The 23707-nt window shown below is 44.5% G+C and overlaps 1 protein-coding gene and 1 pseudogene across 1 annotated transcript in view; one reads left to right on the top strand and one right to left on the bottom strand.

The window, feature by feature from the left end:
- Window positions 1-22476, top strand: LOC142143174 (E3 SUMO-protein ligase KIAA1586-like; annotated as a pseudogene).
- LOC142143933 (uncharacterized) overlaps window positions 1-23707 on the bottom strand; it is a 454648-nt gene that overhangs the window by 4350 nt on the left and 426591 nt on the right. The window lies entirely within an intron of this gene.

The following is a 23707-nucleotide window of genomic DNA, read 5'->3' as shown; positions in this document are numbered from 1 at the left end:
CGTAGTAGATACAATGAATAAAAAATATTTCAGTACTACTTGTAGAGTATTTAATACAATTTACAGCCTGACAAAAAGATGTAAACCATTTTCAGACATAGAAGATGAGATCGAACTGCAAATGAAAAATGGATTAGATATGGGAATAGGATTGCATTCACGTAAAACTGCTGTGAAAATAGTAGATTTTATTGCCAAGGAAATTAAAAAAGAAATATTTAGTAAAATTACTGCAAAAGATAAGAAAATATGTTTGATTATTGATGAAGCTTCAACTATATCTTGCAAACCAGTTATAATACTGTTCTTAAAAGTTGAGGACTCAGTTTCATCTCCAACAATTTTTGTTGAGCTAGTTGAATTGGAAAAACAAGATGCAGAGACAATATGTTCTTCAGTTCTGGAAAGCTTACATAAAATTGGGCTTACCAAGAACTACTTACAAAAAAATTTAATCGGATTTTGCTCTGATGGTGCAAGTGTTATGCTTGGGCGAAAATCTGGAGTGAGCACTAGGATCACAAAAGACTTCCCAAACATAATAATATGGCACTGTTTAAACCATCGCCTCCAACTTGTTTTAGATGACTCAATAAAGGAAATAAAGCAAGTAAATCATTTCAAAATATTCCTTGATAAGATATATACTATTTTTCATCAATCCAATAAGAACCAGATTGAACTTACCAAAATATCCGAACAACTTGGAATTGAAATTATTAAGATTGGTAGAATTTTGGGACCAAGATGGGCTGCCTGTAGTTTAAGGTCAACCCTAGCTGTGTGGCGCGCTTATCCTGCACTACATCACTATTTTTCTTCAAATGCCAAGTACTTGGGTATGGCTACCCGTCTTAAAAATATATTTTTTTTAACTGATTTGGCATTAATGATTGATATTTTACACTAAATTTCTCTGCTTTCCAATGCACTGCAAGCAAGAAATACCGACATAATAAAGGCTGAAAAGCTTGTGATTCGATCTATTAAAGCATTTGAAATGCTTGAAAAAGAAAAGGGTCCATACGAAAAAAAGGTTAATGAATTAATTACTTCAGAAAGCTACAAAAAAATCGATTTTGTAGAAAATCATCGGTTTGTTGGCCTTCCTCGGAAAACACTCTTACAAGGCATTGTAACGAATTTTAAAAAAAGATTAATGGATTGTGGCCATTTAAAAGCAAGTTGTAGCCAATTTGATGATAATAATGCATTACAATTTCTCAAGTTTTTGGAGCCAGATTACTGGAATATTGAAGAAGTAATAGTTCCATGGAAAGCAGCTGAAGAGCAATTGCATGTATTTAATACATTTTTCAATTACCAAATTGAGATTAATGAGTATCGAGATTTTGTGGAAAATGTGTTAAAAAGCAACGAGAACTATTCAATTCCTGAAAGTGTTCAAAGAGCTAGAAATATTGTCAGAACAATTGCTGTAAGTTCAGCAGAAGCAGAAAGGGGTTTTTCAAAGATGAACATTATATGTTCTGAGAAGAGAAGTCGGCTAACTGTTTCCAATATATCAAACATTATGATTATCGGTCTTATTGGCCTACCGCTGAAGGAATGGAATCCTACTCCTACAGTGCAAAGATGGTTAAGGGTAAATCACACAGCTGATGATGCTCGGATAAAAGCAAAGAAAATTGCAAGTGAGGACGCCAATCAAACAGCAATATGGAAATATCTTCACTAACTGTTTATGAGGTATTTAATATTTAAAATCTTACGTTACACATAATCTAGTTGTCTTTACCTCTTTTACTGTTCTTATTGCAGTATTTAATGCGTGAATTGTTAGACTACCTTTCGGTTTATCTTTGGGTATAGTTAAAATGGTCATTAGGACATAGAACCTGTTGTTAATTTTTTTGAATCCCACCACTGACCCATATATACCATCCATGTGTGTCTGTTATATACAGTGTTATATAAAAGTGTTCACCCCCTCCCCCACTCTTCCCATTTTATTTTATTTTCTTCTCTTATATTATGTAATCAAAATGAATTTATATGGTAATTTTAACACCAATCTAAATACATTTGACAAATATAAAATACATCTCTAAAGTGTCCAAAGACACTTACTACAGCCACCGATTTAGGGGAGTGAACAGGGTGGGGAATGGGCGAACACACGTAGGCAATATACAGTAAGGGTGTTCTCGTACAGTCATGTCCAAGACAAACTTAGGTGCACACAGAAGTACGCTGGTTTACTGATGTATCTCTTGCTCCAACTAGGGGGCTAGTTTAAGTTCCGAATACTAGTGCGGACGGCTGAGTACTCCCAGTTCTGAGCTGGTGTAAAATTAAAATTCATTTGCAGAGTGGGAAAGGCCGCACCTGGCAAGGGACACACCTCATTACAATCATTTCAAATCTCGTTCATGCGCTGCTCTGCAAAATGAGGTGCATCGGTGTACCTACTCTGTGACACGCCAGGAACAGAACGCCCTGACTCCACCAAACGCCTCCCCGTTGTGTGCAGATGTCAATTCCTCTATAACTGTGACCATTCTGCCCTGCAAACCTATAACATTAACTGAGACTGCAGCTGTAAAAACCACTGCGGTTCCAGAGCTGCATTTGTGCCGCCGAATCTTCAATTTGCCCATTGTAAATCAAGAGGTGATGGCTGGAAACTAAAATATAGTATATTTAACTAATTCACATTTTCACAAACCATCCGACACCCATTTCACCTGCTACAGAATAGTCTGCCCCCAACTGCGGTTCCCTGTGTTAAATTAATTCATTAATGTTAAGAAAGACATCTACCATAAACATTTGTATATGATTTGTGTACATTATAAAAGATAAATATTTTCATTTTTAGCATTATTAGATTATTAGAGCTACCAAAGTAAATACCATTTATATTTTATATCTGCACCAAGAAAGTTGGCATTTTGAAAATAATAATAGTTTTTGTTCTATTGCCCCCTAAATATTGCTGCCTGCGACAGCTGCCCCAGTTTGCCTCCCCCTATGTACCCCCCAATCTTTAATAAATATCATTATATCAGGACAGGGACCAAGAATTGGAAAAGAAATGGGCAAGAAATTGACCAGCGAGAGGATGGGAGTATTTATAAAAATATTCAGAGGACATTAACTTTTCAGTATATTTTCTACCCAGAAAATAATGTGGATCTTGGAGGGGAAAACACAGTAAGCTGCGTATTACACCTGTAATAATGCAGTTTAGCAAAACATCAATGTTATAATGCAGTTACATCACAGATTACAGCATACTTGCCTACTTTCGGCAAGTGTAGTCCGGGAGAGGGGTGTGACTAAAGGTCTGGAGGGGGCCAAACACGTCAGGAAACTATGGACTACAGCGTCACACAGGCTCACCAAAACTGGACATTTGAAGACTGGAAAAACATTGCCTGTTCTGCCGAATGTCGATTTCTGCTCCTACATGTAGATGGTATCCATCCCGCATGTGTCAGTGGTATTCTGGCTTCATATGATTTATATATTATGCTAAATGTTTTCTATGTTATTTTTAATTAATATCATTTTTATTACTACTTTTTTTAAAAAAAGAAATGTTCTGTCTCCTTTTCCTGACATATAGGAGCTTCTTGCAGAAACGGACGATTATTATGTGATTCAGCAACACTTCAGCTGTAAGTATAATCTAAATATATAGTAATTGATGGCCTAAACCATTGAAATTTGGAATGATACTTTTAGTCCATGATGTATACACGCTGCAGGAGAATGTGGCTGCGATGTGTTTATAGCAGATTCTTTAGCAAAAAAAATTCACAATGGACTCAACACACGTTTCACTATGCAGAATATATTTTATCTACTCATCTGAACATGTTGCCCATCATGACTATGAACAACCTGTACTCTCATATGGACGAAAGCACTTAGACGCATATATATGTGGCAGTAAGTGAGGTTAACCTTACCTGCAAGTAAGATGCCACATCCCAGGCCAACCAGTGAAGAAGGAAGGGGAGTGCCTGGAGATCTGTCTATATAAGTCCTAGCATGTCACATGTCCTTTCTCATTTACTGCTCGAGATCCCACCCACCCATGCCCTTTATTGACCTCCCTGCTTCCGTGGCGTATGAGTTTTAATTTGGTTCCTCCCCACGTCACAGAGCAGGCACAGTTGGTAGGAAGTCACTGTGGGCAGTGGCTGATCGTTACAGCGTTATCGCTGTTTGACCACAGGTGCTATCCCCATCCAGGAACGTGACGCAGTCCTTTTTGATGAGGATCCCTTGGCCCGCATCTGAGGGCGGCCATTGCGTAGTCGGGAGGGGGCTTAGTCACTCTGACGTCAGAATTAGCATTGGCCAGGCAGTTAAGGATGTGTCCCGGGTACGTGGAGTCAGCCATCCACGCTTGGTTCCAAATATTAGTTTGATTTAGCTGTCTCACGGTTCACTTTCACCGCCATTTATTTAATAATTAATAAACTGTGACCTTCTTTAGCCACTTTCATATGTCTCAGTGTCTTTATTGTTAGATAAGTTAAGTAAGCTTGTATATGTCATTAGGAGGTTATGGTTAAGAGAGTGAAACACATCCAGGTTATGCAGTTTATAATTTTTATATATTTTTTACAATATGTTGCTGTTATTTCAGCTGGGGGCTGTAGGAGCAGAGCCAGGTCCTGAGTCCTCTGCTTCCTTAGGCTCAGGCTCACTGGGGTCACATGTGGGGGAAGGTTCTGGAGCCACGGCGAGCAGCCGATTCAGTATGGCTGCAGGGATTGGCCAAACCCATTTATAGCGTTCAAAATGCTCTCCATCAGGCCCTTCTTCTCCGTGCTAATTGGCACTCCTTCCTGGTGCTTCTTCTACCGAAGGCTGCGATTGATGGTTATTAGGAGCTCTTTGGTGGTCTTGTCCCATTTATCTATTGCTTCCAGTGACCGCACAGATGGACAATGTGCAATGTGCAGGACCAGCAGGCGGTGAGGAGGGCGGGATCTCTCACAGCTCCTCCTCCTGCTCCTCTGACTGGTCACTCACAGAGGGTGGTGAGCTCCGCATCTAAGAAAAAGTGAATAAAATATCTTAAACCAAATTGATTTGGAGTTATCCATTTAATCCTGGAAAAGAAAACAAGGGTAGAGAGTGAACAATGGTACAGGAATATACACAAGTCTAGTGGTGTTATATTCTATATTGTACACAATAAGGGTAATTACCTGATTCTGTTTGTTGTGGTTTTGCAGAGGGGCCTGCGACACTCTCCACTCGCCCGACCCCCTCATCTTCCTGGACAGCTATGCAGGCTAACGCGGTCAGCTTGAGAGACAGAGGTCCAAAGAGACAATGGGACTACCGTGATGGGGCTGCTTCCAGAGTTTGTTTGGTCACCTGGTAACAGAAGAAAATGTAATTAATTGACAATGTAATGTATTGTCTTCTAAGACTGAGGTAATGTGGAGATGTTTCAATCAGCGGCTAATTCACACGATGGTATCGCTGATTGGCCGCATGTCACAACCCCTTCGAAGCAACCTGGCCCTTGGTCCCTTTGTGTGGGGGACCCCTCGTCCTGCTTTATGGGGGCACGTCCTTGTAAGCCCGGGCTGATTGCTCTCGCCGCCACCATACTTTTATTATTTAAAAAACTGGGACCTGTTTTTTTACCAAAATCAAGTTGTTGTCAGTGTGATTATATTATAAATAAGGTTTTAGGTGTTAAGTTAACAAGTAAAGAGGTTTGGTGCAATAAAGAGGTAAATCAATGGTATGCAGTTTAATACACAGTACAGAGATTCATCCCCCAAACACCTATCAGATATTCTTATCTGCATGTGAATGTGACATTCATAAAAATGTAAACTAGGCGGAGTACAGCATTTCCATCCCATTACTGATGTGTTCTGGTAAATAAATGTCCGTAGTGTATCCGATAATTTAAGAGATGGCTGATAGCGGGTGCTCACTGTGGCTCAGATATATTCAAAGTAGAATGGCTGCAAAGCCAGTGATGGCTGTATAGTTAGTGTGTATAGTTCTAAGTGTGTATAGATACAAGTGTGAAACAAAAAATTTAAACAGCATAATTCGGAGTTATACCGGAGTTGAACAGGAGGAAACAGGAGAAGAACTTTCTGCCTATTAACACAGCTTCACAAGGACAACTGTCAGTATTCACCTGAAACTCCATATTCCACCTCTGATGTTTTCAACTCTCCCTGGCTACAAGCTACATGCAACATGAGGACTGCTTTGGACTCTGATCTCATTTTCCTCTCATCTCATGAAAGTTTGTTTTATTTATCAGTCTGCTTTCAATGCAAAATCCACTCTGTTTAATCAGACTGCTGTACTACTTGCTCAACCACTCCCTACCCATGCTACAGTTATTTCAGTCCCCTATCTCAGCACTGTACTTCAATTTTATTTAAGCTTTGTTTACCATCACAAGTAAGAAGAAATTATACTGTCTTTCAACCACTCTCCTCTCCCATGATTCTGCAAAATCTCAGCTATTCAATTACCTGCTCTTTATTACTCTCCATTCAACACTTCCACCCACTCCCCCACATGGCTCCCCACATCATTACGTTATACTATCCAGACATCCAGGAATACACTACATTTGCTGCATCCTAGCTCTGCACTACTTATCTGATTACACTGGACATTGCAATCAATTAGGCAATTCATTTAATTCCTCATTTTTGCTATTTGACTAATAGTCCCAATGCTTGCCAAAATATTTTTCTTTATCTCTTTTCATGGCATTATCTTTAGGACTATATCATCCCTCACCCATCCTGCAACACACACCTCTGTCCACATTGCCCCTTCATTACTTCACTCACCTCTAGTGAACACTCATGAACTCTTTTCCTATTTAAATTCAATAACTTTAACAGCCTCACCCTGCCGCCAGAAACTAAAAGGACACACATCTTACAATCATCTTACCTACCTTTCTTCCTTCCTTCTTCTATTAGCTGGTGATATATCACCTAATCCAGGTCCCCCTCACTTCTCCCACACACATATATCTGAACACTACAGAAATCTGGCAAACCTCAAGCACATAACCTGTCTCCCCTCTCTTCCAAAGTCCTTTAAATGTGCCCTTTGGAATGCACGCTCTGTTTGTAACAAACTTACCTCCGTACATGATCTCTTCCTCTTAAACAACCCTAAACCTTCTGGCAATAACAGAAACATGGCTCACGCATTCAGACACTGCCTCACCTGCAGCCCTTTCACATGGTGGCCTCCATCTCACCCACACCCACAGACCAGGAGGCAGACAAGGAGGGGGGGTTGGACTACTTCTCTCCCCACAGTGCACATTCACAGTTATACCAAGTGTCCCATCACTCACATTCACATCTTTTGAAGTACATGCTGTTAGATTTTTAACCCATTCTCTATGCATGTTGCTGTCATCTATCGCCCCCCCTGGTCCACACCATCAATTTCTTGAACACTTCTCTGCATGGCTCCCTCACTTCTTATCTACTGATATCCCCACCATCATCATGGGTGATTTCAACATCCCTATTTCTAATCCACGTTCCAATGCTGCTTCCAAACTACTCTCTCTAACCTCCACACTTGACCTCTCCCAGTGGATTGAATCCGCTACTCATCAGGATAGCCACTGTCTTGATCTTGTTTTCTCTAGACTATGCTCAGTTTCTGATTTCCTTAACACTCCTTTCCCCCTCTCGGATCATCACCTTATTAGATACTTGCTCACCCCCAGTTCTTTACCCTCCCTAGTGTCAAACTCTTCCAAGCCTCCTCGTACCCGCAGGAATATCAACTCTATTGATTTTCAACAGTTTTCCACCTCTCTCCAACACCTTCTCTCCCCAATTTCTACATTCTCCTCCCCTGATCGGGCAGTACCCCATTTTCATCAAACCCTAGCAATTGCCCTGGATCAAGTGGCTCCAGCGACACTACATATTTCCCGTAGAATTCGTTGCCAACCGTGGAACACTACAGTAACACGAACTCTACAAAAACTTTCTCGTAAAGCAGAACGTCACTGGCGTACATCTTGTGCCTCTAATGATTTCATAACATATACTGATATCTACCACTCCTACAGAAATGCTCTGGACATTGCTAAACAAGCATTCTACCGATCTCTCATCTATGCTCAGGCTTCTAACCCCAAACGCCTCTTTAACACATTTAACTCTCTTCTGAATCCTCCTGCCCCAAATCCTCCAACTAACATCAGTGCACAGGATCTTGCTTCCTATTTCAAGGACAAAATTGATAAGATCAGGCTTGAAATGGTATCTCCCTTTACAAGCAATCTGCTCAATTTCTTTGTAGCACCCTCTGACACTCTCTCTTCATTTGATCCCACAAATGAAGAGGAAGTTTCTACTCTCTTCTCATCTTCCTACTCTACCTCCTGTCCTCTTGATCCCATTCCCTCTCAAATTGGTATGTCCCTGTCTCCTGTACTCATTCCCCCTCTAACTAAAATCTGTAATCTATCTCTTTCTACTAGTATTTTTCCAGCACTTTTCAAGCATGCAGTGATTACTCCCATTTAAAAAAAACAGAATTCTGACCCTAACTCTCTCATAAATTACTGCCCCATCTCCCAGCTCCCATGCCCCTCCAAGCTTCTCGAGAGAATTGCCTACTCCCGCCTCACACACTTTCTTACAGCAAACAACCTATTGGATCCTCTTCAGTCAGGCTCCTCTTCAGTCAGGCTTTCGCTCTCAACACTCCACAGAGACTGCGCTGACCAAAGTTGTCAATGATTTGATCACAGCAAAAAATAATAACCAATACTCTCTTCTAATTCTCCTGGATCTCTCTGCTGCATTTGACACTGTTGACCACTCTCTCCTCATATAAACGCTACAAACCCTAGGTCTTGAAGGCACTGTCCTATCCTGGTTCTCATCCTACCTATCTAATCGCTCTTTCAGTGTTAATTTCTCTGGATCCACCTTTGCTCCGCTTCTTATTGTCAGGAGCCGAGGCGGCGTTGGGCACCGCCGCGACTCACTTCCGGTGTCAGTGAACGTCCCGGCCGTCCCCATGACGACCGGGGCGTCACTTCCGGTTTCTCGGGCCCGACCGTTGCCAAGGCAATCGATGCACCCCGGCAAGTGAGGCAGCCGGGCGCATGCGCTAGTGTAGCCTGCGGGCTAATTTAGCTGGGTAGCGCACCTGGGATGTATTTCAGGGCTAAGCCCTGAATGGCCAAACTCTGTATATAAGGAAGGGAGGGCTTAGCCTCCCTGCCGGTTATAGCGTCCAGTTCCTGTCTGCTTAATCTGCTCCTGTTTCTGCTGCTGCCTGAAATTGGTGAAAACCTGTTGGACTGTTACCCGTGTATGACCCTTAGCTTAGATTTGGACTTTGCTTGTGAATCTCGTGACCCTGACCTCTGGCTTGAATACCGACCTTCCTGTCTGCTCGTGACCCCTGACCTCAGCTTGTATATTCGTACTGTTGTCTGCTGCCGGCCCCTGACCTCTGCTTGGATTCCACTCCGCTTGCCTGGGTTCTCCCCAGCCGGTGCACACTTCACGACCCTCTGTCAGTCTGCAGCCCAGTCTGTCCCCACCATCAGGGGCTCCAGTGAACACCTGACTGGTAGAGTAGACTCCGGGCTATGTTGTGTCGGCTGGAGGGGTTCCTAACACCTATCAGTTGGAGTTCCACAAGGCTCAGTCCTAGGTCCTCTGCTATTCTCTATCTACACCACTTCTCTTGGAAAACTAATAAGTTTCTTTGGATTTCAGTATCAACTCTATGCGGATGATACACAAATTTATCTATCCTCTCCTGATCTTTCACCATCTGTGTTGTCTCACATTACTGACTGTCTTTCTGCCATTTCATCTTGGATGTCTTCTCGCCAACTCAAACTCAATATTTCAAAAACTGAGTTAATAATATTCCCACCCAAAAACAGAAGCTTCCTGCCTGACATTTCTATTTCTGTTGATAACATGAATATAAATCCCACCCCGCAAGCTTGTTGCCTAGGTGTAATCCTTGATTCACAACTGTCGTTTATTCCCCACATCAACTCTATATCTAAATCATGTTACATACACCTAAAGAACATTTCCAGAATACGCACATATCTGACGCAAGACACCACAAAAACATTAATTCATGCACTCATCATCTCCCGCATCGACTATTGCAATTCCCTCCTTACTGGTCTTCCCAAAGTCAGACTTGAACCCCTACAATCTATTTTGCACGCAACGGCTAGATTGATTTTCCTTACAAACCGTTATTCCTCTGCTGAGCCACTCTGTCAGTCTCTACATTGGCTGCCTGTATTTCAACGAATTCAATATAAAATTCTTCTACTAACATACAAGGCCATCAACAAAATTGCACCGACATACATTTCCTCACTTGTCTCAAAATATCTCCCTACTCGATACCTACGTTCTGCACAAGATCTACGTCTCTCCTCCACTCTCCTCACATCCTCCCATTCTCGGTTACAGGATTTTTTCCGGGCTGCACCCACTTTGTGGAATTCCCTTCCACGCACAGTAAGACTTCCTCTAGTCTTCAAACCTTCAAGCGTTCACTGAAAACCCACCTCTTCAGACAAGGTTATGATATTCCTCAACCATCATCTTAATTTCCCTAGATTACCCTATTACCATCCTCTACACTGCTAACGCAAGACAACAACCTTCTGACCAACATTGCAACACACATAGCCCACTCAGTACTTTTACCTTTGCAGTCTGGCTGGTCCATTGTGCAATATGATGTAGCACATGCCCTTGTGTTTCTAACTCCCATTGTCCTATAGATTGTAAGCTTTCGAGCAGGGTTCTCTTACCTCTCTGTATGTATGTATTACCCAGTATTGTCTTATTAATGTTTGTTCCCAATTGTAAAGCGCTACGGAATTTGCTGGCGCTATATAAATAAATGTTGATGATGATGATCAGCGCTGGGCTCATGAGTTCAATTCCCATCCAGGGCCTTATCTGTGTGAAGTTTGTATGTTCTACCCTCTGGGTGCTCCGGTTTCCAGGTATGACCATCAAGAAGGACTCAGAAGTCCATGTTTAGCACATTTACATTAATGGTGAGAACACGTTTTCATTATTATTATCATTATTAAGCACCTGTTTTCCCCAGTAAGCTGCCTCTGCTAGAGGGAATGAAATCCAGCATCAAGCTGCCCCGGGGTCTGCCAGAAGCGAGGTAGAAAAAGCAGCAATGTCTGACATTATATAGAAGTCTAAACAGAGCAGTATATCATCATCATCACCATTTATTTATTTATATAGCGCCACTAATTCCGCAGCGCTGTACAGAGAACTCACTCACATCAGTCCCTGCCCCATTGGAGCTTACAGTCTAAATCCATAACACACAGGCAGACTAGGGTCAATAATTTGTTAGCAGCCAATTAACCTACTAGTATGTTTTTGGAGTGTGGGAGGAAACCGGAGCACCTGGAGGAAACCCACTCAAACACGGGGAGAACATACAAACTCCTCACAGATAAGGTCATGGTCGGGAATTGAACTCATGACCACAGTGCTGTGAGGCAGAAGTGCTAACCACTGAGCCATCGTGCAGTATATTAGGCGAAGGATGTAAAAGTAGTGGAAATTAATGAATAGGGGGGGGGTTAGTTATGTGTTACAAGTTTGGATGTTTCTCTCTCCACCTTACACAGGTGAATCTGTATACCTGAAAACAGTGCTTTTATAGGGGCAGTTCCAAAACCCAGAATAAATGGAGCACTGTAGGAGTGTTCTTATGTGAAGGGGGACAAATGGAAATGTATTACACCCCACATAGTCTGCAGTTTGTAAACAATGTTTATTGTCAGACATCCCCGCTCCCCAATCATTGATAATCATTCCTTCTGCTTTCCTCGTGATAAAACTAACTGCGCCCCCTATCTACGCAGCCATGACTCTGGTGGGGACTGTCCTACATAACCAGGGACTGCCGGGGCATATGGGTAAGGCCATAGTTGTCCTTCCTCTTTGGAAATGGGCCCATATAGAGTTCTCTAATGTGGTGGATTAAACCCTGTGGACTCTGGGTGGAGATAACGTCACCCCACTCCATGTGTCTCACTCTGAATTCCATAATATGTACTGTGGGCCCTTCCTGGACCTTAATTGTCATCAGGAAATACAGCAACCCCTTCACCTATGATATATATTCCATATATTCAACAATGAACATTCATCATCATCACCATTTATTTATATAGCGCCACTGATTCCACAGCAATGTACAGAGAACTCACTCACATCAGTCCCTGCCCCATTGGGCCCCAGAACTGTGAGGCAGAAGTGCTAACCACTAAGCCACCGTGCTGCCCACATTAAGAACATATCCCCATGTTCATTGGAACACAGGCTGAGCTCCACACTCCAAGGTCATTCTTACACAACTGAGCTTGGATGGGCAGCTCCTAAACACCCCCCATTATAATTTGCCACAGCAGTGTCCCTATTTTATCAGGTCTGCCTCTTTCAACAGGCCCTGGTGACATCACGCACTGTGACATCACGCACTTGACATCATAGTGAGTGACCACACTGCCCAGGGACAGTGCAGAGAGGCAGCTCAGAGAGAGCGAAGAAGTCAAACACACCACTGTGTTTTTCATAAGTCTCTCAATTGAAAGCTGTTTACAGGAGTTATGAGGTGAGGTCTAATTGTGAAGGTGCATGTGATAAGTATGAGAGAACCTGTTAATGTTTAGAGCACAGCACAGAGTATATCAGGAGATGAGTGATGTGTCAGTGAGGACAGGACTGCATGTGACAGGGGCAGTGACATGATGTGTGGATGGGTAATGGAGGCAGCAGGAAGCCACAGACTGAGAATTATATAGTAGAAGGAGCAGGTGCCCCATCAGCACAGAGTATTTAATTAGATGATTTTGTGGAAGTTGTGGGAGGCAGTGACCTGTCCTCTCCTCGATAATAATATATAGCCCACTGCCCAGTGTAGATTCTCCTTTCCTGTATGTAAGTTTAAATATTTGTTTTATTTTATGTTGCACATTTTAAACTGCATTGAATGTGAATAATTAAATGTAAATATTCCATCATTTGCTCTTTACAGAGATGATTTCTATTACGTGCTGTTTCTGAACCCTGCTATCACCTTATCGCAAAGGGGAAACATTTGTATTATCAGCAAACATTAAAGTGATAACGCCACAAAAAGCTAAAATTATATTATAATAAAAGAAAAAAATTAAACGTACCTGCACTCACCCAATCTGGTGCGTCCTGTGATGCCTGTAACGGCTGAAACAGGAAATCCCTTATTATGGTCGGGGTGGGATTTTTTTTCAAAGTTCTAGTGGTGTTGTCAAGGGCCCTCCCCCCATAGTTGTCACACTCACAACCTGTAACTGATTGTTATTTGTACCATGGATCCCGTTTCCTGTTGCTCACCGATCGGACTATGCCTGGCTGTTTGTCTGGCACTGGTGTATATTAAATAAGCAGGTAAATAAGAATGTATTCTCTACTTGTCTATCCAGGTCTAATAATGATGAGCTTGAGACCCTGTGGAAACAACTGGGGGAGAGCCGGCAAGTGGAGGCAGAAGAACTGTGGATCAAGCAGCAGTTGGTATGACAACTATCTATAACCATTTGTATACATACAAACATACACGTACAGAGGTAATCACAACACGGTGTGGTCATGCCAGGCTGAGGGGCGTGTGACGGTCTCTGGGGCCGTGCTAAGCGCTTCTGAAGCATTAGGCTGTCTCCAATTCCCCTTCTCTAACAAACCCCCCAACTTGTCTGGGGACAAACGTGCCGACTGGTGGAATGGCGGCACAATGGCGTCAATTCGTGACTGTCCCACCTAAATCAGGACATCTGGGAGGTATGATTGGAATATGGCCATTGTGATACTATGAACCATGTGTGTGACATGTCATTGTGCATGATCCCACGCTTCATGTGTAGCCTCCAGCTTTCAGGTGCGCTTTATGTATTTATATATATACATATATATATATATATATATATATATATATAGCGGCAACATATACACATTACTCTTACGGAGACTATATACATTCACATCAGTTCCTGCTCCGACATCCGCGTGGCAGTGGGACACTAAAAGGTTAATATCCCTCACCATGCGAACGGCTTTAAACTGACTCACGGTACAGATTCAGTTTCCTACTATTCACATTATAGACGGGATTAATAATGTGATGCCCACTGTCTGTACTGAAAAATAAAAGTACGGAAAGTGTGACATACATTTATCTGTCTCTCTCTCACTCTCTGTCACTCTCTCTCTTTCTCCATCTCTGTCTCTCTCTCTCTCACCCTCTGTCTCTCTCTCACCCTCTCTCTCTCTCTCTCTCTCTCTCTCTCTCTCTCTCTCGCCCTCTGTCACTCTCTCTCTCTGTCTCTCTTTCTCTCTTATTTCTCTCTCACACTCTAAAACTGACCTTATATCTGCATTATTCCCTGGACAGGAGAGAAAATGCGACATCCTTGAAGGAAGAGAGGAACTGCTATCAAGCCTGGTCAGTCCATCATTATATCACTTAATATTCCAATGTGATGATAGTCACAGCCGTGGTGCACTCTCTCCTCGCAAGTGTCCCATAAGACCAAAACTGAAGCTTTGTTCACACACTTTATTACTGTAGTATATACAGCAATCACCGTGGGTGTATTATATACCCAGCAATCACCCCGGGTGTATTATATACCCAGTAATCACCCCGGGTGTATTATATACCCAGTAATCACCCCGGGTGTATTATATACCAAGCAATCACCCCGGGTGTATTATATACCCAGCAATAACCCCGGGTGTATTATATTCCCAGCAATCACCCCGGGTGTATTATATACCCAGCAATCACCCCGGGTGTATTATATACCCAGCAATCACCCCGGGTGTATTATATACCTAGCAATCACCCCGGGTGTATTCATATAAACACATCAAGTAGTAATATCTCCCAATTTCATAGAACATAAACACTCTCAACTATATTTGCCTACTTTTTAAATCTGTAATCCAGGAGATCCAGAGTACAGATCATGTGACTGAGGGTAGCAGGAGGCGTTGCGATGTCGTTACGTCACTATAGCCCCGCCCCTACTATAAAATACAGAAATTCAAGGCCCGGGAGGTTTGCCTACTCTTCCGAGAGCTTTGGAGGACTCCACGAAATTTGGAAGCCTCCCGGAAAATTTCGGGAGAGTAGACAACTAACTATGCTCTCAACCCAGAGCTTTATTTATCTCTTTTCAAGGTCTTCCACAGTAGTTTGCATGGAGACGCTCTGTCCTCTGGATTATTGCCCCAGTGTCCTAACTGCTATTGTATCAGGGCCCATCGTTCTCGTTATCCTACAAGACAGTGCGCTGAATCTGTCTCCTCCATCTAATGCCCACATTGGGCCTTACTAGCATAAAAAAGTCATAATTTCTGGAATAAATGGCTGCAGTGATTTATAAGTAGATATTTATATAATATCACATCAGAATATGCTACAGAACTCCAGATATAATAATAGTTGTACAGTAAAATTCTACAGTAAAACAGTGTTACAGTAAAATTGGTCAAATTCTGTCATTTGTTTAATAAAATAGAGGACATCCAGGTGGTCTTACGTTTACTCCGTCCAAAAAATCCCCTACGTAGTCTTCTGTTTGCCAAATAATGTAATACAGTGACAGGGAACGATCCGCACTTATTCTGTTCATTTATAGTCTGATTTATGGTACAAATCAAAGCCTCCTAGAAACTTGGACACAGCGGCGCAGCAACATAACCGTACCCTGCAAATAAGCCCCTTTGTGCGAGGAGAGGGCACTACACAATGTGTTACACAAATATACAATATGGTGTGCGCTACGTATTCATATACTCAGATCTAAATGTAATTCTCTCTATTGCAGCTCAGCAGCTATATGCGGGAGAATGATCTCCTGAAGAGTAGGCTCACCAGGCTGCGGCTGCTGGCCACAGAGCAGGAGGTACAGTATAACAGTTACTATAAAGAGGTGGCGCTCAGGTGGTGGCTTTGCTTACATTACCCGTGGTGCCGCCACTTCAGAGCTGAGGGTACATTTTACACGGCACTCAGTTCATAGGTGCAGAGAGAACATGACACAGCTGTGTGACCAGTAAATAACATGGACTCATGTATGTAGTAACTGATAGCCGGGCGGGATGGAGGAGCAGGTGCTTTGCTGCCGGAAATATTTTATTGTGTTTATTACATGTGTGCCCAGTGTAAAGTGTACAGACATGTAAATGTGTAATGTATTTATGTATAAACAGTAGGAGAAGTGGCGATATGGCGATACCACCATATACACCCCTACATCCACCTCTGTCTAACACTTATGGATTCCACTCACCCAGTGGTCCAATAGAGATCTGGGGGGCCCAGTGTAGATGGTGCTAGACATCAGGGACAAAATAATGTCAGTCTGGGTGAGAGATATTCTGCTCTATCTATAAAATCCAGCTGTGTCCTGGGACCAACAACTTACCATTTATTCCATCTCCTGTCTACCTGCGTTCATCTACCCGGCAGTACCAATCCAATGTAAACGGTCAGAAGGTTTTAGCAACCAGCAAAGAGGTGCTGCAGCAGCCACACCCCACAGAGAAGTGTAAGCGGCTCCTGGTAGGCTGGTGATGGAGCTTGGTGGTGACAGTGATTACCCACCTAAAACACGGGATACGTTTAGTTTAGTTTGGCCAATGGGGAAACTAGGATTAGTCAGTGACAACAAGTTGCTGAAAACCAGCAAAAATTATAAAGCGTAAAGGAGGACGGGGCGTCACAGCACAGACAGGGACTTGTCACTTAAAGTTTTTGTGTAATCAATGGCGAAACGTTTTTCATAGTCTGGATTGGTTGTCCCACAATAGGTCCACGTTCCAGTATCTGATATATCAGATATAGAGATCATACTGGATGTCTGACCTGAGTGATATTTATATGGTTGTAATCCTGCATAATATCAGAGTGGGTTCTTGTTTCATGTTCTATATAAGTTGCTGCTAAATGAACTCTTCAAGACAAATTTCTAGACCAAATCAAAATATATATTTTTTTATTAAGACCAATTTGTTAATTTTTCCATTAAATTATTTTCTCTCGTTCTGCTGTAAAATGTATAGTAATCTGGTAATAACCTGCGGGGACAGACTGTGGCCGGCTTATCCGAGTCCCATGGAACTTGTCCTAAAGATTTGTTGTGTATAATTTATTTCACTCTGTGTCTCTTTCCCTAGATTATCAACAGGAACCTGCGGGAGTGGCAGCCGCAGCCAGAAGCACCTTCTCTGTTAGTATCTATATGGTTTATTCCATGTACACATACATTCTATACGGTTCTAAAGAGGAACATTTGTGTATATAATCAGTGCTGTCCATACTGTAATAGAAATATCAGGAAGTCTTTAAGTCCTGTACTGGTGACTCCAGACAGGATCTGTCTATACTGTTCTATTAATTGCATTCAGGCTCTGTCTGTAATTTTCTAAAAACTCCAGAAATATCTATTATATACTATTAAATTGTTGCTCATCCTACATTAAAAAAATTGTATAAGAGAAACCTCCAGATAGGAACTATGACCATGGACTGTATCAGTAACTCTTGTGAATAGAAGACATAAGTTTAAATAATAATATTTTCTGGTCCTTCAGGATGAAACCTGTGGAGGAGGCTGCGGAAGATCCTGCAGAGATTGTGATGGCTGAACTGGTGAGTCCATGTCATCAGCCCCTTCCTCTATGTTATATAAAGTGAGATCATATTTACTGTCAGCAGTAAGACATTTGTACCTGCCACCTCTGTCACAGGTCATCTTTTGTAACTACTAAACATCTTCTATCAGAAAGAAAGGTTCCCATCCCAGGAGAGGGACAGATAGCTAAGACGCTCAGTGTGCTAATAACATACGTGATCTGACCCTACCTCACCAGGTCTCCTGCACCACACCAGAGCTCTCACTAGTATAGTGCATTGACGTGGAGCAGGAGGCCAGCAATGGCAGTGATTAGCATGATACCTGGTGGTTACAGTCATTACCATGAGGAAGGACTTCTCTTTCTTTTCCCTACAGGCTGTAAGCTCTCTAAGCTGGGGGTACATTGCAGCAAGACCACCATCAACAAAATTGTGGCCAAGATCCAGGCACTCTGGCCAAGCAGCCAGTTTACCTCTGGCTTACACTAGGGTCTGTTAGTACAGTTGGGTGATGACCAGAAACACCTAACCATGCAGGATATTGAACTAGTTGATTTCAATTGGATTATTAGCAAATAATGTGCTGTTCATTTTGGGGCAACTTGCTGCAATATGGGACCAAATGGTCAATATCGTAGCATGGCCGGCCAACTCTGACTTCCCTAACTTCAGTGGCTGATCTTGTGTCGTATTCCTCATAATCCCACCACTGATTTTCCTTTAGGAGCGGCAACTGCAGATGAAAAGTGCTGTAAAACGTAAAGAGCAGAAAAGGAGCAGCATTGCAGGACTGAGGTAAATTATTCTCCTATTATTATTTCAAAATGATTGCAACTGTTCATCGCTATAACATAGTTTCTCTTTCAGATTGCTATTTAACATCATTTGCAATCTCATGCGCTGGTCCTGCAAGCTGCTGCTCCTGTCTGGCATTCTGCTCCTGCTCTTCTATGTGCTCCTGCAGACATATGCGACCGTTACCACCAACTGCAGGAGCTGCACAAGAGGGATGATGGAGACTATGGAGTTAATCCTGAGGCCCTACCTTGCTATCAAGGTTGAGGGCCCAGTTCCCATATAATAGCTTGTCCCATCAGGAGAAAGGGTGCAGGCTCCTCTACCTGGTTGGTCTTCTCCTTGTCCCCCAGTCCATACGGTGTAGATGTCCTGCTGCAAGGAGGTAGTGACCAACAGGAGAGGTTGTCGCTCTCTGTAGAGACCCATTTGTTCCAGCTCCAGCTGGGACGTATGGATCTCTACAGAGAGTGACGACCTCTCCTGTTGGTCACTGCTTCCTTGCAGCAGTACATCTACACCGTATCAGATGACGTAAGAACTGGACCTGTGAGTCAGACCAACCGGGTAGAAGACCCAGCACCCTATACTTTCTGCACCTCCCTCTAAAACATCTGCACCAGCATAGGAGATCCATACCATCTGCAGGAGCTCGCACAGGAGATCCATACCATCTGCAGGAGCTCGCACAGGAGATCCATACCATCTGCAGGAGCTCGCACAGGAGATCCATACCATCTGCAGGAGCTCGCACAGGAGATCCATACCATCCGCAGGAGCTCGCACAGGAGATCCATACCATCTGCAGGAGCTTGCACAGGAGATCCATACCATCTGCAGGAGCTCGCACAGGAGATCCATACCATCCGCAGGAGCTCGCACAGGAGATCCATACATCTGCAGGAGCTTGCACAGGAGATCCATACCATCTTCAGGAGCTCGCACAGGAGATCCATACCATCTGCAGGAGCTCGCAATAAACCCATTGAACCAGAGTCTAGTACTGTTTCTTTCATACTGTCATTTATTGTTACAATGTCTAATTAAATATATAGATATACATTTCTTTAAAGAAGTTCCTCTCCCCAATCATTAACCAGCGCTACAGCTAGAAGCAGGCTCCCACTAGAGCATGGGGGGGGGGGGGGGGCAATGAGCATGGAGACCCCCTCTCATAATGTGAACCAATACCACCCTACTCTTTTTTTATTATTATTTTTTTTTATTTCCGAGGTACATGACTCAGAATCACCCGGTGCAGTGCAAACTGTGCTGGGGAATTGGGACTTTGGACCCTTTCCAAAAGGGAAAGGGCCCTGTGCCTCCCCATCCCGTAGAAGCCAAAAGGCCCCAGAGAGGGAAAAAAAGGGAGATCTTTAGTCCCTCCTTTGCTGAAGCTAGGGAGGGCCCCTTTATATCACCGACATAAAAGGCTCCCTCCAAAAGGAGGGAGCCTCAGATGACTTGGGTAAAGAGGGTCGCCCATAAGATCCTATACCCAAACCCCTACCAAATGTGGCAAAAACAAAGACACATAATCAAAAAAGTGCTTGGTACCAAGTGTAATAAATAAATAAATAAATAAGTGCCATAAGGCCCCAGCCTTTCGGACGGAAATATAAAAATGATGCTTGCACTCGGCCAACAGGCTAGGGCGAAAAAAATGGTGCTGCCAAAAAATTAAAGGTGCAGAGGGCCTTACTCTGTGCACAGGTGCCTCTTTCTCCACAATGCATTTTTGGGCATCTAGCAACTCGGGCTCCAGGCAGCCGGCCTCTTGGCCAGAGGACCAGGTGACGGCCCATCGCCTACAGAGGGGTGTCTTTAAGCCCCACTGCATCCATGGGCATTGTCATGTGCAAGCTAATTTTTAGGCGTAATTCTGCACTATATGTTTGTGAATTACTTCCTAGAGATAGTGTGACATGGTTCTCTTAGAAGCTGTTAGATCAAGGGGTTTTGTGGATGATAAACTACCCAGAGGGGGGGTGGTAGATAAGGGTAGCACCTTATACCATGTATGGCAGGACGCAAATGTGAAGGCCTTTGAAGAAATCTCTTGCTAGACAATGAAATATCACACCTGTTTGGGAGGCCCCAGACATGCCGACTGCAGAGACTGGGTTGTATGTTAATGACAGATTCAAGCTGAATAAGGTCACAGGAAAATATCATATCATTTTCTCCAATATCATACATACCAGAGGCATGTGTGGTATGCAGATGAAGGGAAACTTAGGACCTGGTGTGTGAAGGTAAAATCATGTTTGTAAACCATACTGTTGCAAAGTTAGGACGGTGTAAAGAAAACTTGACTTAATGACAAGTGAGGCTATTAGGACGAACGCACTTAAAGGGCGACAGGGTTTGAAACAAGGTGAATGAAAACCTGGTGTGTTTTAACATGGGGTGGGGACCGACCAATGGGGGCCCATGTGGGAGGGACCTTGATAGAATATAGCAGGATGTACTTCCTGCTTTACTTCACTTGCAGCACGAGATCCAGAGGGAGACCCAGCAGCGAGGAAAACGGATAAGTCCCATTTTGTGGTTTATTCTTTGTTTTATTGTGTTCTTTTGCCCATTTCCATTTGCCTTTAACGTTCCCCTCCCGTTATATTTTAAATCCAGCCTTTATTCTTTCCCCCTTGTCCTTACCTGCCTCACATTCGGCCTGCCCCCTCTCTCCCTTCAGCCCCTCATTCACCGTTCCCGCTGTCACCCCCTCCCCCCGTTTGCCATTAGTTTCTTTCCCTCCAGCCACCAGCATAATGCCCCGTCCCAAGAGAAATGCTCCTCGCCCGGCACGCCTCAGGTCCCCCTCTCCCACCCCCTCCCGCCGCCATCTTACAGCCTCAGCCTCAGCCTCTTCCCTCCAAACCCCCGCCCTCACTCCAGACATGCCGCTAAGCGGCGATAATGCACGGCCCCCACTGGGATCCTCTCCTGGGCACTTCCCAGCATTTCGCGCCACTAGGCGCAGCGGCGCCCCCTCCCCTCTCCCCCCGGCCGGTTCGCGCATGCGCAGAACGCGCGCTCCATCGCGCCCGGCCGGATCCAGCAGCGCAGCCAGTCTAGATGACATGGCTGCAGGGGCAGCCAGCGTTTCTGTTAGGGAGCTTAGCGGGCAGCCTCAGCGGTCCCAGCAAGTAGCTGTCACCCCCCCTCCCCAGGCTAACACATCAGGTGCCATTTCAGCCAGCCCCGTTGAGGATAGGAGCCATTCCCATTTCAGATTATGCCCCATCACCCCTCCTGTGGCAGCCCAGGGCTTCAGGTCACGAGGTCATAACCCTCCAGCACCCCACCAATTGCATTTCCCTCCCAGCCCATTCCTGCCCCATAGTAGTGGTGGATCAGCATGGGGGTCACAACATGGCAGAGGTCAAGAGTTCAGCATGTCCCAAGGTCATACCTCGGGTCACGGGGAATACCGGCACCATGCGGGTGGGTGGGACACACTTCCTGCCAGGGCCTCAATGGATTTCAGAGACCGGTCCGAGGCGCCTGTATGGCCCTCTTTACGCCGGCAACGCCTGTCACCTCCAGCGTCTCGCCCATACACGTCACGAAGGGTCTCTTCCCCGGGGAACGTGGCGGGTGGGTTCACCCATGGGGGTCACGGGGTCAGGTCTGATAATATTATAGTCGAGTATCACCACTCCAGCGGCGGTAATTTAAGTCCAGGGCCTCTCCCCCTAGGGGGGCGGGCTACCTCCGGGTTTAGCGATCGGATGCGGGAGGAATTTTCTACGTTCCCTAGCCCTGACCATTTAGCGGCTCCTAACCCGTTTAACGTAGATAGAGACATCAACGCGGCGCGGCGGCGCTTGGACTATTTGCCCAGATCTCGGCTGACTGTTCCCCTTCCCGTTTCAGAGACTACAGTTACAAATCCGGAGACGAGGGTCGGTCGGAACGATCGTTCGGGGTCCGAGTCTCGTGACATGAGGTCGGCAGGGACCAGGGATGATGCGGTCCGGGACACGTCTGGAGGGCAGGTCGCGGCAACTGCACTCGGGGAGACGTCTGTCGGTGCTGGGAATACTGCTCTTGTCGGTGAGTCCATTTCCGTTAATACACATAAATCACACTTGTTGGCATCACCTGTCTTATCTACCAGCAGTGGGTCCTCCGGCTCGGGGGACAGGCCCAGAAAATTAATTAAGTTGTTAGAAACAGAATTGTTAGGAAAACGGAGTAAGCACACACCCCAATCAGGAGACACAGACCAACCAGCGGCTCGTAGCGAATTGGGGCAGGTAGAATCCCTGGAAATTACACACGGCATAAGGCCTAGCGTACGGGATAGAATTAGGAGGGGTAAGTACGTGGATATGTACGCGTTAACCGGCGAAGATAGGAAGGCGCTTGCGGCCGCCTGTGAGAGGTCGGGAATGGGGGAGGAGAAATACAGATCCTTCCCTAGATGGGTTAATGCCTTCTCCATTTTCGCTACAATATATGTAGAGACCCGTCCCAACGAACAAGCGGAGGTATGGAGGTATATGCACCTTATTAGTGGGATGTACGTAAAGGACGGCCCGGTAATTTGGAGGGCATATGACGAGCTTTTCAGAAAACGGATGAGTGGGCGTGAGAGACTTCCTCTGGGATCGAAAGACATTGACACCTGGCTGGAGTTAATGAGGCCCAGCAGTCAGTCTGCAGAGGGTAGCTCTGTCAGGCGGTTTCAAGGGCCGGGGAGGACGCAGAATGTCCTCCCCCCAAAAGGAAGGTGTTATGACTTCAATGCAGGGGCCTGTCAAAGAGGCTCAGCCTGCAGATTTAGACACAGTTGCACGTCATGTAACGGCCATCACCCTGCCAACGAATGCGCAAAGGCCCGTGGAAGTGGGGGACGGGGAAGAGGCTCTGGCTCAGCTCTGCCGAGTCAAGGGGCCGTCGCCAATTGATTTGGTCGAGCTGGATAAGTGGCTAGGGTGGTTTGATGATAAGGTGACTGGGTCCCTTCTCCATGACGGCTTTCATTTTGGCTTTAAACTCCCGGTCCAAGGTAGCGTTTCCTCGGCAGCTCCGGTTAATCTGAAATCGGCGCTCGCTTTCCCAGAAGTATTAGACGAAAAAATAGGGAAGGAGGTTGGTTTGGGTCGCATGATTGGCCCGTTCCGACTTCCTCCTATTCCCAATCTGATTTTGTCCCCAGTAGGGGTAGTTCCCA

The sequence above is a fragment of the Mixophyes fleayi genome, chromosome 3 (assembly GCF_038048845.1).
Source record: "Mixophyes fleayi isolate aMixFle1 chromosome 3, aMixFle1.hap1, whole genome shotgun sequence".
Lineage (NCBI taxonomy): Eukaryota > Metazoa > Chordata > Amphibia > Anura > Limnodynastidae > Mixophyes > Mixophyes fleayi.
Note: the sequence above shows the minus strand (reverse complement) of the source record. Positions and strands in the feature narration are given on the sequence as shown.